General features: G+C 33.3%; 1 protein-coding gene across 2 annotated transcripts in view; it reads right to left on the bottom strand.

The window, feature by feature from the left end:
- LOC128229627 (uncharacterized) overlaps positions 1-10,585 on the bottom strand; it is a 112,182-nt gene extending 101,597 nt beyond the window's left edge. The window contains exons 1-2 of one of the 2 annotated variants that reach the window (XM_052941386.1): positions 10,408-10,585; positions 242-556 (exon numbers count right to left, since the gene is read on the bottom strand). The gene's annotated coding sequence lies outside the window, so the exon portion shown is untranslated. The remainder of the gene's footprint in view (positions 1-241; positions 557-10,407) is intronic. The other variant, XM_052941390.1, reaches the window with a different exon arrangement.
- Positions 10,586-15,927: the final 5,342 nt, after the last annotated feature.

The following is a 15,927-nucleotide window of genomic DNA, read 5'->3' as shown; positions in this document are numbered from 1 at the left end:
TCACTTGTACAGGAGCTGGTAATTCAGTCCCTTTATACGGGACATGTACTAATCGGGATATCTACACAGCCTAACTAGATCAGTTCCAAGTTAAAAAATGTTTCATAATATAAATTCGAAACAGATACATGAAATGCAAAATCAAATTTCAATCAAAATGGAAAATAACATAATATTGTCAATTGCGCTATTATCCCTCAACAGATGGAAAAAAAACAACACATTTATATTGTTTACTTACCAGTATCCATTAATCCACCTAAATATCTGAAAACTTAAACCTTTTGTTGGTGATATTACAGTCACTTATATCAATATCCTTTAACGTATGTATCTGTTTAGTCCAGGTGAACAAAACGTCTTCTTTTCTAAAAACTCCTCCTACTCATTCATCCATCAGTTCATAAGTAGCGGTCAGGTAGAATACACTGTATTTCGCACGGATAATTGTTGTTACTGCTGAACCGGAGAACCACGGTTACGACTTCCAATAATTTCTGGGACTTTCCCCGCCTTTGTGCCTGCCATTGATCAGATGTGTCAGGTGAGTGTATTGCTGCAATTCAGAGTTAATGGGTTACATCGTATATTTTTTATTTTACAAAGTAAACAACGTCTTTGCTTACAGTTGGTTATGGATTTGGTGTACAAATTATTGTGCAAAACATGGAAATAACAATTGTTTCAATACGCAGTTAATGGATTAAAACGATTATAAATGGCGTCCAAAACTAACGGCTTTATTTGTGTATAGTTAGAAATTGATTTGGCATCGATGTCATAACGTACCAAATACAATGGAAAATATCGAAACATCGAACATAGATGTTACTGAAATAGAAAAATACTGATTCCAGAGGAAAGCATGATTTTTTAAACGCTTTATAATATTCTCAACAAGTTTATCTTATATTGTTAATTTCGACTTTCTCCCCTATTGATGTAAATGATGGTGATTTTTCAGTTATTCGATGTATTCAAATAGACTTAAAAGCATCATTTAAGCGTTTTCTATTTCGTTCACGAATCATGTATGCCCCTGCAGCTAGCCTGGTAATTATTTGTACAAGTATTCCATATGTTCAATTGCCATACACACCCTATTAAGGTCATTGTGGAGGTGATAAGATACTTGACGTCTTATGATGTTTATGTTAGTGCCGCCTTAAAAGACACATATTCATATTTCATTATGACATGATAGATGCCAAAGTTGTCACTATCGATATTGCATGAGAAACTGTTGTCAACGCGCAAATTTAATGATTTCATTATACTTTTGTTATCAGCAACTGTCAAATTGGAATCTCAATTTGATTCAATGGAATAATAGAAATAAAAATCAGTATGTGATAAGACACAATATAGCTTTAAAAGAAACCCCTTAATGGCACTGTATGAAAATAGTCTAAGACAAAACGATATCAAATATAAGTTGTATGTCGTCGATTTATTTCTAGTTGAAATAAAAGCCAATGGGTTCTTCAATTTGATTTAAATAACTCGAAATGTGATGAAACTATTTACAAGGGTTGACTTGTGAAAATAAAAGCACATTGCATGCGTTCTAAACCCCTTTTCTAGTTATAATAGTTCGGTAGAAACGATGCCAGTTATATGGTTTAACTATGCTAACGACTTGAATACAACTTTCAATATACTTTCTCCAAAATGCTAGAAATCAACATGAATTATTTTGGATGTACATAAGGATGTAATCGCATTGTTAAATCGATATAAACGTGATGTTTTCGGAGTGCATTCTCCTTAATCACATAATTATATGAAATTATAAATACGTAAAACGTAATTAGTTCCAGAATGTCTCTTTGTGGTAAACCATCCAACATAGCTTCCCGTACGAAACTTACATTTGAACTAGATTCCAAAAAAACCTTTTTGCATACATCATGTAAAATACCATCTTTGATGTATCTAAAATTCCATCTTTACAGAAATTTCATGAACAAAAATAAGAAAAAATAGAACCAGCAAACCAAACACAGCTATTGTCAACTTTACGAGAGCTTAACCATGTAAATGTAACAGGAATGTCAGTATTGATATACAAACGCATGTTTGTGTTGCCACTTCAGTCCTCCTTTCTCCCGGCAAGGTACCATGTTCATCTGGATACCAAATTTTGTACGACGGACGGAAAGGTGCAGTAGGAACAATGATAGAGCTGAGGTAAAGTAGTGTTTGTTTTGTTATATTTTATGTCCATGTTAGCTCTTATGGTAAATCCACTTCAAACGAAAAGGAATGTTGATACACAACAAAATATAGTACCTCAAGCCCACTTGTCGAAAATCCAAATATAAACCTTGATAACAGGCACAAGGTAAGGGTTCAGACGAGATCGAACGAGAGAAAAACACGTCTGCTGGACTGGTCAAAGGTTTTTATTTATAACTGTTATATCATCGATAAAGCGTAGAATACAGTCAAAAACAAACCCAGGAGGCCAATAAACATTTTGTAAACGATCACTGAAATTATCATTCAAACCTCAATTTATTTTCGCTTACTTTCTATTTTAAAGACAAACATTGGTTAAGTGAATGTGGGCAATAGTGGTTTGCATTTGTATAAAACACATACGATACTGTGTTTTTTGAACGCATGCAATTTCCACTCTATCCTCTAAGCAGTACGTATTATCTAATACATTCCTAACACCAACGATTGTTCCGTGCCACACCCAGGCTTAACCAAAGTATACTTTTCCGTGAGCCACGTTAATACCCCAAAGCCTTATCGTTAGCAAACATTTCCCTATTGATGGGAAAACATAACCAACAGGACAACACCTTTTCAGTAAACAACCATTGATTATTCTTATTTTAATCATAATCCATTTCATGATAATTTCTTTTACGGAGTGAACGATAGCATTGTCAAGCTAGATTTGCACGTCCATTATTTTAGATATTATGGATTAAATAACATTAGCAAATAATACAGCGATCATATATCGCAAACTTGTGTAAGCTCATTACTATTCGAATGGTGAAATCCGCTTCCGAAATAAACAATTACACTAATGAACACCACCATGTTTTCTTCAAGAACACCATTCATACAATAACATCGACAGAGGAAACTTCTGTACACATGCACTTGAATTTTTTGCTACTTATTAATGACAAGTTACAAATTACATCGGCTATTGTGATCATTATAATTAGCTTCCTGGATAAATTGCACCTATAATTTATCATGTGGTAAAACAAATGAAAAAAACCTGTCTCCTTGGAAAGACATAGTCAGTCAGATGCATTTTGTTACAAACAGGTTTGTATCTAAATCACTGGGGTGTTTTATTCTTGAGTCAAAACAGTAATACAAACATCCGTGGGCATGTATCAGACATTTAATTTAATAGGTAAGCCGAAGATTTATTGTTATTTTCTGGATTTCAATTCCTAGGAACATTATTTCCTATTGTTTAATCATTCCTACATGTATAAGTTCATTCATTAATAGCGGTCAGATAGAAGGCACTGTATTTCCCACGAAGAAATATCGTAGCTGTTGATTACAGATGCACAACATATTTCAATAGTTCCTTGGACTTTTTGCGTCTGGGTATAGAGACTTTTCAATGATCATGTCTGGTAATGGAGGTTTTTGGGCCTTTTGCTTGCATTGTTCTGAAGTGTCAGGAATGAGCATCGTTCTACAGGTGATGGATAGAATGCTTTTATATAAAACATGGGAATGGTTATTGTTACAATGCAGGTTTATCATACAAAAAATAACGTATCTCTGTTTAGTTGTCAATAGACCTTCCGTCCATGTATAAAATCAAATCGTTGACATCAGAATTAAAATAAATAAGTAATTATACTGATAATGACTGTACAACAACTATTGTTGAGTTAAAGCTTACGATGAGTATATGTTTACACACATTTATATTACTCACAAAATAATAATTTACTTGGTATGTAAATAATTTCCTCAGCAATTTAAATGAAAGGGGAAGGAGGCAATTATTCGATAAGATGGTATGCTTTGGTTAGTGCAAGCTGAATACAAATACAAATACAAATACATGTGTATAACGCAAAAAGTATTGTTCAATATTCGATTGCGCTTCACACAGTTCATGCGCTTTTTTCACAAGGCTTTATACAGTCATTTACACATACAATCTGGTAGACTTTTTAATTATAAAACAGTCGAAACAAATACGTTTTCAGTTCCTTTCTAAAAGTAGGTTCACTTTTGATGTGTTTTATCTGTCTAGGAAGAGCATTCAATCATTTTGGCCCAACCACAGCAAGTGAACTGTCAGCAATTCTGGTTCTGGTTCTGGGAACAATAAATTGAATGTCATCAGAAGAGCTTAGTCTGTATTTTCCCTGAGCACGGTTTAAAAAAAACCTAAAATAAGATGGAGCTGTTCCATGCACAATACGAAACACAATGACAAGAATTTTAAACATAACTCTTGCCCTCACAGGTAGCCAGTGAAGGGATTTGAGGACGTCGGTAGTTGGATGACCGTATGGTGTGTTGGCCACAATTCTTGCTACTTAGTTTCAAACTTTCTGTAGTGTTAATCTGATAGGCAGGTATTGTCGTAAATAATCCATTGCAAAAGTCAATATTAGAATGAATAAGCCCATTCACCATTATCTGTGTTGATTTTTGTGAAAGGTGTTTACGAATAAGACATATATTATACTAATGTGTAGGTATCATCCATAAAAAACTGACACGCATTGATATTATATGTTCCTATATCAATAGCCAGGACATAACTTAATGCAAAACAAAATGCTACATTCGCTCTGCCATGCGTATCTTTTACACTTATACAATGACCATCATGAGTCAACACATGCAATATAAACCCAGTGTAGGCGGCACAAGGTAAAACAAGTTGAAATTTCTTTCAAAGAAATTCCATGTAGTTGTTAAATAAAAGTGAATACAAACTGTTGTTCTTTTTCGAGTAATAAAAGAGGATGTGCAAATAAGACGGTTCATACCGGTGGATTATACATATGATTTATGTAAATATATGTTTGATTCTCTTGTTCGTCTGATGATCATGACAATAAATCCATATTTTTTATAATATATTTTAATGTACTAATTAGTCTGTTCAATTATTGCCGTTCACACCCGATTTGAAGGATTGACCATGTAAACGTTAACAGAGTTCTCAATCTCGTGATAGAGAGAGGTATTCATTTCTCACACTCAAACTTTGGTCATTTGTTTTCATATCATTTTTAACATAAAATGTTTTAATTTGTAGTTTTACAGTAGGTCCATTCAAATAATTTCGATAAATCAATGCACGTTTTATTTTAACATATCATCTTAAAATAGTCACCGGTCTTATTAGTGTAGTAGGACCCTCAGTGGTTTAGAGTATTTCTTAAATTAGTTGCAGTTTAAGAGGCATTGGATGCACTAATACTACTTCCTAATATCCACACATAATTATTCCCAAGCAACTCACTACATCACAATCTCCGAAAATGTTTATTAACCACCCAAACAAAATTAAAACGTACAAACGGCAGAGCAGAATAGTTGAAAATAAAATACAGAACATCTTCGTACGGCAGTTGAAAAAAACAGGCGGTATCATATATTTGAGGAATACTGACAGAATTGTATTTAACAATGAAGAGCTCGATAACATATCTGTGAAAACTTTACCAAAAATCACTGACGCTGAGATGAAATCGATGCACAACAAGTGTTGTTTTCATTTTAAACATGCACTCAGCGGATTCGGTACATACGGACAAAGATGATATGACTGGAAAAATCGACATTGGAACAACTTGTTGGCTCGCTCAGTGTCATTTGTGCTGTTCTTTTGCCTCGTTACAGTACGTATGTTTCTTTACTCTAGGGCTTTTTAGTTGAATATTTACCTTTAAAGTTAACTTTAAAACGTAATGTACTACCCTTTATGCCATGATGTTAATTATTATAATATGGTTAAAGTATATTATTCAAAGCCTCTTTATGTATATAATATGATCACTGCAATGGTCATTTTGTCATACACGTATGACATAGGTTTACTGAATAAACTTGAAACTTAAAACAAAGAATGTATGGCTGGGAAAACCCATATTGGAACAACTTGTTAACTCGCCCAGTCTCACGTGTTCCTTTACTTCGTGCCTCGTAACGGAGCTTATGTGTCTTTACTATAGGGATATACTCTGTATTATACTTTGCTATAAAAGCAGAAACGTAATACTTAATACATCCATAAAATATTTGATGGTTGACACTGGCATAAATGTACTATATGACCACATTATTACAAACACTATGTATTGTTATCTTACGTCTACGTCATCAAAATGTCGTGGTCCCGAATTTCATCAGTGTACGGTTTGTCTACGACGTTTGACAAAAACGAACAAATAAAAACGACTCCAAAAACACTATTCGGATGTCGTAATAATGGTCTGTTATACGATTAATACAATATGTTTTGGTTCTTATTCGCTAATTTTAAGAATACTCCGCGAAAGATGACGATTCACGTTCAAGCCGTTCAAGTATAAGCCAACAATTAGCAACGGTTTACAAAGAGGAAGAATGCTTAAGGTATATATCGCCATTGACGTCTTTACACCTATTACGGAAGTACTGTCTTGACACCAGTCAATGTTTAAGCCTGGATATACTGATATTTCGCAATGACCCGTTGTCAGAACTGGTTCTTGTATCAAAACAATTTGTTTTAATAGTTGCATACATACAAGGAACGTGTTCAGTAAGATCTCCCCTGGTGATCAGAAACTATTCCACCAGCAATGCAGTTCATGGTAAAATGATATTGAAAACTCGCCACACAGCAATTTAGATTTTTCTTCCAGAACATATGAACACGAAATGGTAGAATGCCAGTTTTACAAGTATAGTTTTCCTTCGTTTTATTTTGTTCATTTGCTTGACCCAGTCCCAAATGATAATGTTAAGCTTAAATCTACATGGGTTAACGTGCTTAGAAAAATACTTATTTAGTTCGAATTAATTCATGGTTCTTTTTATTTCATTTTATCTTTTCAAAAAGGCATTTGCATTCAAATACAGTGCTTAAAGAATGGATATTAATTTATGAATGTTTAAATCCGGTTAAAAATGATATTGTGATGATAGCTTCCTTATAAAACACTTTTTGTAACAGAAGGTGATTAGACATGGCTCTTAACAGGCTATTCGTTTAAGTAATTGCTACTGGGAACTACCCCGTAGTGACCATTAAATCACTGAGGCAATATATTTCTTATTTGTAGAAAGTCAGCATATATCCATCTGACTCTGTTAATGGAATGGTGTAGAGCATTTTGGCCATTCAATATATTTACATGATCGAGAACGCATTTGGATTTAAACGGATTTGTAGCGAAATTCAATACTCTCCTCCTTCCAAAAATTTGCACAACTCACTTTCCAAAACTGCACGTAACAAAGTGTATACTTATAAAAAATATATGTGGCATGGTCTCACAAACAGTCATGACTCCACAAACAGGCAGGTTCTAATATATGTACAGATCAATGCGCATAGATGAATATGTTTAATAAAAATATTCCCGCGGGCAGGTTTTGTTCTATTTTAGTCCAACTAGCATTTGTGATGAGAAGATTTTGTTTTCACATGATCTAAATAAAGAAAATCTTAAATGCAGATTAATAAACATTTTTTTGCACACAGAACCGATACAATTCGGGTATTCATTATCTATTTATTTGTTTATAAATCACAGACAAATTGTAGAGCTATTAATTTGTTTCTATGGATACAAATTTGGTTTCACAAAAAGAAAAACATTTTAAAATATATATATATTTATACATGTTTTATTTAAAGGTTGTTTTTCAGACCAGCCATTAAAGCAGGAGTTTGGCCGATTTTTTATGTATGTTTTGCAAATTCAGATTTATTGGGCAAAGAAAGTTACTTCTTATCATTGATATAGATCAATCAATATCTTTATAATATAAATAAAATTTCTACCATCCTAAAAAAAGATAAACAGTCTAAATTATGTGGATATATGAGAAAAATGCGTATTTGATAACTCAAGGCACTAGCTTAATACGAAACATTCATTTCCTTTACATCTTTTAAACTTCATCGAGTCCAAATTGTTAGTAGGTCCCATTTTAGAGGGGTATACTGGATTCCATCCCTTCTGATTTAAAGGAACTTACCATTTTTTGAATCATCTTTTTTTTTAAAAAAAGATGACAGTCATAATAAAATATCGCAACTGTAATTTCTCAACACTTTTAATGTAGTTTCTGTTTTCTTCTGAATATTTTTATTCTAAATAGTCAATAAATATTATTTATCGTTTGATAACGCTTGACTATGCATCACAATAATAATGAGAAAACATTTCTCGACGTCAAGGAATGTTAATGACGCCCGTTGGGAGTTGTTAGGCAAAACAAAAAAGTCTTGGTTTTAAAATTTACATAAATGTTTCCGCTTCCGCAACGTCAACGTTGTCTTAAGAAATCTGCCTATTTGTGGATATCATTTTTTTGCAGATTGTCCGTTTGTTAGGTAATGATTAAAATCGACGTTTGTAAAATTAAACACGTTTGTCGGACCCTGGCAATTTGTGAGTTATATAATACCCTTTTGAATATTGTGCCTTAAAAGAAATAAAATCGTTTCGCTATCCCCTCCCACCCGCCTGCTGAAAGTGCGATTGTTATAGGGCACACTTAAACAGCGAAATCATTTTTGCAGAAAGAAAACAATGACGTTTTTAGATAGTCAGAATAAATTGTTAAATGAAAAACAGACTTCTTAAAATCAATTGTTTGGAATAAAATTGTATTTACTGGCTCCCATATATCTTAATTGTGTCTTTTATTGACATATTGCATAAATAAATTCAAGTTCAAATAAGGTCAACCTTGTTCTGAACGTATTGCGTTGGGAAATTTGCATTTGTACAAGTATCATGTTAATAAGATCTGTATTTGCAAAGTTTATTCGCAACAGTCTTTGGTGAACATTAAGATATTAAAAACATATATTTTGCTTCCATTCGTATGAGAAATACAAGGTAAATTTCAAGTGTCAAATGAAGCTTGAGTTCCATTCAGCCATGTTCACATTTACATAAAAGACGAATATAATTTAAAAGACATTCGTCTTGGAATTGTAAATTCTTCCAGCGAGTAATTATGTATTTTTATCAATTCCGAGTAGAGGAAGACCCACTACTTCAAGCGCCCTGTTGTTTTGTGCTGTTGTTTTGTGCCGTTCTATGTTTCTTGTTTGTGAATTTGTGTTCTATGTCTTTGGCGTTTGCCCATTGCCACTAAACCGGGTTTATGTTTAAACTTTTTGCTACTGGGCATGTTTCTGTAGCTTTTTGCATATATATTGTTGTTTTTATTCACACTTCTAATTTCAAACCTGTATCCTTAAAGTGCTAACTTCTCAGACTAATGTTTGAATACCTTTCACTGAGGTTTGTTATCACAAATACAGGAAGATTAGTATTTCATTGACTGTGAATGTGTGTAAAAGAGAATGTGTATTATGTGTTTTTGCGGTTTTCTTAACGATAAAGTAAGTAGGCCGGGCAAAATTCCATGCCGGTTTATCTTTAAGAAGACCAAAAATAAATGCTTTCGTTCTTTATGTTTAAGCATACAATGCCTCGAAAATGCCTCAATATTCGCCAATACGCTTGCACGAGCCTCTAAATAACTCACTTAATAAAACTAATAAATTATTAAATGTTTGGCGGTTGTTTTAGTAACTCAATGGACATTTGTCGGGTTTAATCTGCTTAATAGATTTTTGGTTGTCAGAGCTCTTCTGAATGATGTGATGAAATGTGAAACCATTATAAATGTTTTTAATTCACAAGTTAAAAGCCTATCAAAAAACATTCAGAGAAATAGTGATTTACTGCCTCAAGTTCATTTTCTCCATACTTAAGGCCACGTTTCATATGTTAAAAGGACATTAATTTTGTAGTATACATGGAGTGCATTAGCAATTCAGTTAATTTCTTGTTTTTCACGACTATGGATATACACAATGCTTTAAAAAATAAAAGTACTAGACACTAAATGGTCCTAAGATCTGTAATACAGTATTCCTCAAAACAAGCCTTGAACTTTCAAGGCGAGCCTTTTAAGGGACATGTACTACTCGGGATATCTACACAGCCTTACTTTATCATGTCCAAGTACAAACTGTTTCGTAATTTAAATCAGATATATCAAATGCAAAATCAAATTTCAATCTCAATTGAAAACAACAAAATATTGTCAATTGAGCTTCTATCCCTCAATAGATGCAACAAAAACGTGCATTGTTTTATTATTGTTGACTTACCAGTAGCTATTAATCCGTCTAATTATCTGCAAACTTACCCTTTTGTTGGTGGTTTTAGGGTCACTTATATTAAAATCAACGTATGTATCTGTAAAGTCCAGGTGAACAACATGTTTTCTTTTCTAAATACTCTTACTCATACATACACCATTCATAAATAACCGTCAAGTTGAAGACATTGTATTTCCCACGGAGAATTGTTGTTACTGCTGCACAGGAGTAGCACAGTGACGGCTTCCAATACTTTCTGGTACTATCCCTGGGCCTTGTGCCTGCCTGTTGAACAAAAGTGTCAGGTGAGTGTATTGCTGCAATTCAGAGTTAATGTGTTACATGGTATATCTTTTATTCTACAAAATAAAAAACGTCTTTGTGAACAGTTGGTAATGGATTTACTGTCCATAGTATTATGCAAAAAAAGAAGTAACAATTGTTTCCATTCGCCGTTAATGGATGAAAACGATTGTAAATGGCCCCCAAACGAATACTGCATTTGCGTATAGTTAGATATTTAATTGGCATCCATCTTATTACGTTTCTCATACAATGAAAAATATCGAAACATCGAGCATAGATGTTACTGAAATAGAAAGTTTACTGATTACAGGAGAAAACATGAATATTTTAAACGCCTTCAAGAAATAAATAGACATTAAAATGAAATATTTTATTCTGAACAAGTTTATCCCAGTTTGTAATTTACTTCTTTCCCTCCTATCGATGTAAAGATAATGAGTTTTTTTTTTCTATGTATTCAAACAGATTTAAGAGAACTCTCTAGGCGTTTCTATTTCGTTCGCGGATAATGTATGCCCCCGCAGCTAGCCTGAGTATTCCATATCTTCAATTGCCATACAAACCCTCGTAAGGTCATTGTGGTAGTGATGAAATACTTTTCGGCTTGCAATATTCCATGCGACAAGTACCTGAAGTTTTATGATGTTTAAGTTAGTGCCATTTTAAAAGACACATATATCATATTTTGTTATTTAATCATTTCTGCCAAAGTGGTCACCATCGATATTGCAATATTAACTGTTGTCAACGCACTAGTTAAATAATTTCATTTTATTTCTGTTATCAGCGACTATCACATTGAAGTCTCAATTTCCTAAAAAAAGAGAAAATACAGGATATGAGTCGACAAAATTTAGCAAAATCAGAAACCCGTTAGTGGCACTCTTTAAAGAGAGTTTTTCGAACACAATATATCAAATTTTTGCTGTATGCCGTTGATTTGTTTCTTATTGAAATAAAAGCAATGGTTATTCAATTTCATAAAGTTATCTCTAATGAAATGTGCTGAAATTATTTACATGGGTTTAACTATGTTTAAACTTTTGGCTACTGGGTTTGTGTCTGTAGTTTTTCATATAAATATTACTTGCGGAAAAATAAAATAAACGCACATTGCATGCGTTCTTTAAAACAGTTCTTTAATTAAAATAGTTCGGTAGAAACAATGCCAGTTATATAATACAAATATGCAAACGACTTGAATACTAGTTCCAATATGCTACCTCCAAAACGCTAGAACTCCTCATGAATAATCTTTGTTTAGGATGTTATCACATTGTTGTAACGATATAAACGTGATGTTTTCGGAATGCATTTTCCTCAATCACATGATAATATGAAATTTAAAATATGTAAAATTTTATTAAGTCCATAATGTTTCGGTGTGTTAAACAATCCCACATAACACCGTCCCACCGTCCCGTACGAAACTTGCATTTGAAATAGCTTCCAGAATAACGTTTTTGCATATATCATGTAAAATACTATCTTTGATGTATTTAAAATACCATCTTTACCGGCATTTCATTAACAAAAAGAGGGGAAAAAATAACCAGCAACCCAAACACAGATATTGTCAACTTTACGAGATCTCAAACATGTGAATGTAAGAGGGTTGTCAGTACTGATCTACAAACGCCAGTTAAAGTTGCCACTTCAATCCTCAGTTTTCCAGGCAAAGTACCATGTTGATCTGGATACAAATGTTTGTACGATGGACGTTTAATGAATTATGTACAATGATAACGATGAGGTAAAGAAGTGTTTGTTCTGTTTCCTTATTGTGTTAACGGTTATTGAAATTCCAAAACAGACGAAAAGGTATGTTGATACACAACAAAATAAAGTACTCATAGCCCGGTAGGCGATCATTCAAATATAACCCTTGTTAAGAGGCACACGCAATAATAGCCCAGACGACACCGAGCGAGACAAAAAACACGTCTGCTGGACTGGTCAAAGTTTTTCTTTATAACTGTTATATCATCGATAAAGCGTAATATACAGTTAAAAACAAAATCAGGAGGCCAATAAACACGGCGGGGAATCCACGTGACTAAATGGTTGGTTTCAGTGCAAGACGGCGTCACATAAACGTTCGACTCGAGCCGAAAATAAAGGTAATACATATAATTATAATAGTTTCTTGAAATTTAAACATAGCCTATCATATGCCCACCTACATAGTGTGTATAACCATATCCATGTTTCCCTTGAGACTTGAACTGTTTTCGAGAACACTTCTGCAATGTGTCCAACATGTATCAGATCCGACAGGTAAGTTACAGGCCCATATATCATTTTGGCTCGGATTTAGCGGAAAATGAGATAATTTAACGATTTTAAAGATATAAGAACGAAAAGAAAATGGTAGGTTGCAGTTCCGTTTTTTTAAGAGATAGGTTGCAGTTCCATATATAGGTTGCCGTCTGGACTGCAGATTCTTTGACTTATTCTTAGTGTTCAAGCCAAATATATGAGTTCACATAAAACTAAACTGATATTTTACTATGCCATGATCATTTTTACATAGTTAAAACAGCATAAAAAATCATAAAATCATTGAAAATCCAATGAGACTGCTAATTTTATACTTTGGATTTTTCTGCTTAAAATATTTAAGTTTACCACCAATAATGATTTGTATTCTGATATAAGTTGTTAAAACGTTTATATTTAACTGTCAAATAGCAAGACAGACACACAACAAATATTAAATCGAAAAACATAACAAACACAATAGCAAATCGCTGATAGTCTTCAGCATGGAAATAGTATAACATGTATTGCCCAAAATAATTTTAAGTTTGTTTGTTATCAAGAATATTGTACTTCTAACTGTCTGTTGAAATCAATTACATGTAATTTCTACATCAAATGATTTCAAACGGTTAAACAGCGAACTGTTAAAAAAACAAAAGTGCCATACAATTTCAGAGTATATCATACTATTATGAGAGACCAATTTATGCCGTGCATATTTTTCGGCACCGCGCTAGTCCGGAGGAGTACCGGTAGATACGTCCACATTGGCATGTGTGTCTGTTAGACATGTCATGCTGGCCGCAATGATCAGCTAAGTTCGCTTTCTTACGAAATTAATTTCAACAATCGCTGCACTTAAAACGTTTTTGCGATACAAGATGCAGCCTCATTTGTGACTTTAATGCACCTTTGTGCCCACAAACGGCACACGCTTCAGGCTTGAATGTACCATGCTAGGATCACCTTAAAAGATGATATTGAAACTAATCATGGATGATTAATTAGGTTATGCATTAAGAGGTTAAATGTTGGCTGAAAGTAACCGAAAATGGTGAACATATTACTACTGTCAAAGTTTTAGTAAATTTTGGTTAAAAAGGTTGGCTCTATTGTGTTAAAAGAATGTTGCAATTTTGACTTTTTCAAGGACAATAATCCACTCATGCAGGAGCAAATATGGCTGGTTTTCAAAATGAACCGGGATTTCATAGATATCAAGCTACTGTGTGATTGAAAGAAAACATTTTGTAAAACACGAACATTCGGTATGCTACGTTTGTAAGCATTAAAACATAATTGAAGACTTTATTATATTTACGAGCACGCACAGGCTACGCCCACAGTGCCGTTACATAAGCTAACACGATAGCTGGTGTGTAGAATATCAGTCTTATTCCGAAAAAATATTAATAACACATTCTTGTCTTATTATGAATGAACCACACTGGAATTATAGCGAATAACACGTATGTGCGCCTTTTGATAAGATGGTTATTTGCCGTCCAAAACGAGTTTAGTGTTAAAACAAACAAACATATTTGTTCATTGCTAGATGAAAAAAACAACAAGACCAAATTGAATTGAAACATTGTCTATCGTAATGATACAGAGGACTATTTCATTCAATTCAATACAGTACCATGATATCCCTGCATGCACAGGTATTCAAATGATTCTAGTGTAAAATCTATTCTAACCAAAGAATACTTTTCAGTTAACACAAAGCCATACCATTAGCAAATAGTTCACTATTGAAGGGAAAACATGTCCAACAGGACAACACGTATACAGTAAAGAACCATTGATTATTCCTCTTTCAATTATAATCAATTTCGTGATAATCTTGTTCACGGAGTCAAAGATAGCATTGTTAACTTTAGCAAGACTTGTACGCACATTCATATGGTATAATGGATCAAATAACAAAATGATTCGTATAATAACCAAATGCCACTGATCGATTTGTAGTAGTATATGGATCGTTCAGTGCACTGTGAAACAGCGGTCATATTCCTTTCCGTTGCAAAGACACAGTCAGTCAGAAACAATTTGTTCCAAACAAGTTTGTATCGAAATTACTGGTATGTTCTTTTCATGAGTCAAGACAGTAATAATACATGTATCAGACATGTAATGTAATAGGTAAGCCGAAGATTAATTGTTATTTCCGGAATTAAATTCTCCTTCATGGCCTTCATATTAATTAAATAAACTCTTTAATGCAATAATCATGGCAGACATCGGTAGACATTTTCAAGACATGCCAGCATGCCAGTAGTAAGCTGTAAATGAATTATCATGAGAAGCTGAGAAGAAGCAATTACTCTTTTGCATTCGAAAACGTAGTACTAACACTATTTTAACAAGTTATTGAACAGGTAGACCGAAAAACTTGCCGATAAATGAACATAATTCATATGGGAATTCATATATACGTTTTGTTAACCTAAACTCATCATGTTGCCGCAATAATCTTGACTTCAAGTGTAATAAACAGTCATGTTGGTAAGTAATAACTGATTGGGATGAAATGTTCATTATTATTTTTAATAGCATTTCAAAATGAATATCGTTTCTTTTTCCAATAATTTATTGTTAATTTAAAAACACAAAAGAACGAGTAATATGGACGAACAGAAACTGGATTTGAAAAATTAAAACAATTTTGTATGCCTTAAGACCATCTGATGTTCATTATTTTGCCAGTAAATTAGATGTATCCTCTCGTTCAGTGTTAAGTATTTCTGAGAAGGAATTATAGAGGCACTTACGCATCATTTTAACAAGAATAAATTAAGTCTAACGTGACCAAGCCACTGAAATATGCAAACAATTGTGTCTTTTCGGGTTGTTAAACTTGTTTCCATTTAGTAAACTTTCGGTTTCGCCGTCTAATAGGGACAAACAAGGGAAAATGAAAGTCATTTTGTTTGTTATCTGGTCAGAAACGTGGTATGTCAACAAAACATTTACCGCACTTTAACTGAATATTGGTT

Source organism: Mya arenaria, chromosome 4 (assembly GCF_026914265.1).
Source record: "Mya arenaria isolate MELC-2E11 chromosome 4, ASM2691426v1".
NCBI lineage: Eukaryota > Metazoa > Mollusca > Bivalvia > Myida > Myidae > Mya > Mya arenaria.
Note: the sequence above shows the minus strand (reverse complement) of the source record. Positions and strands in the feature narration are given on the sequence as shown.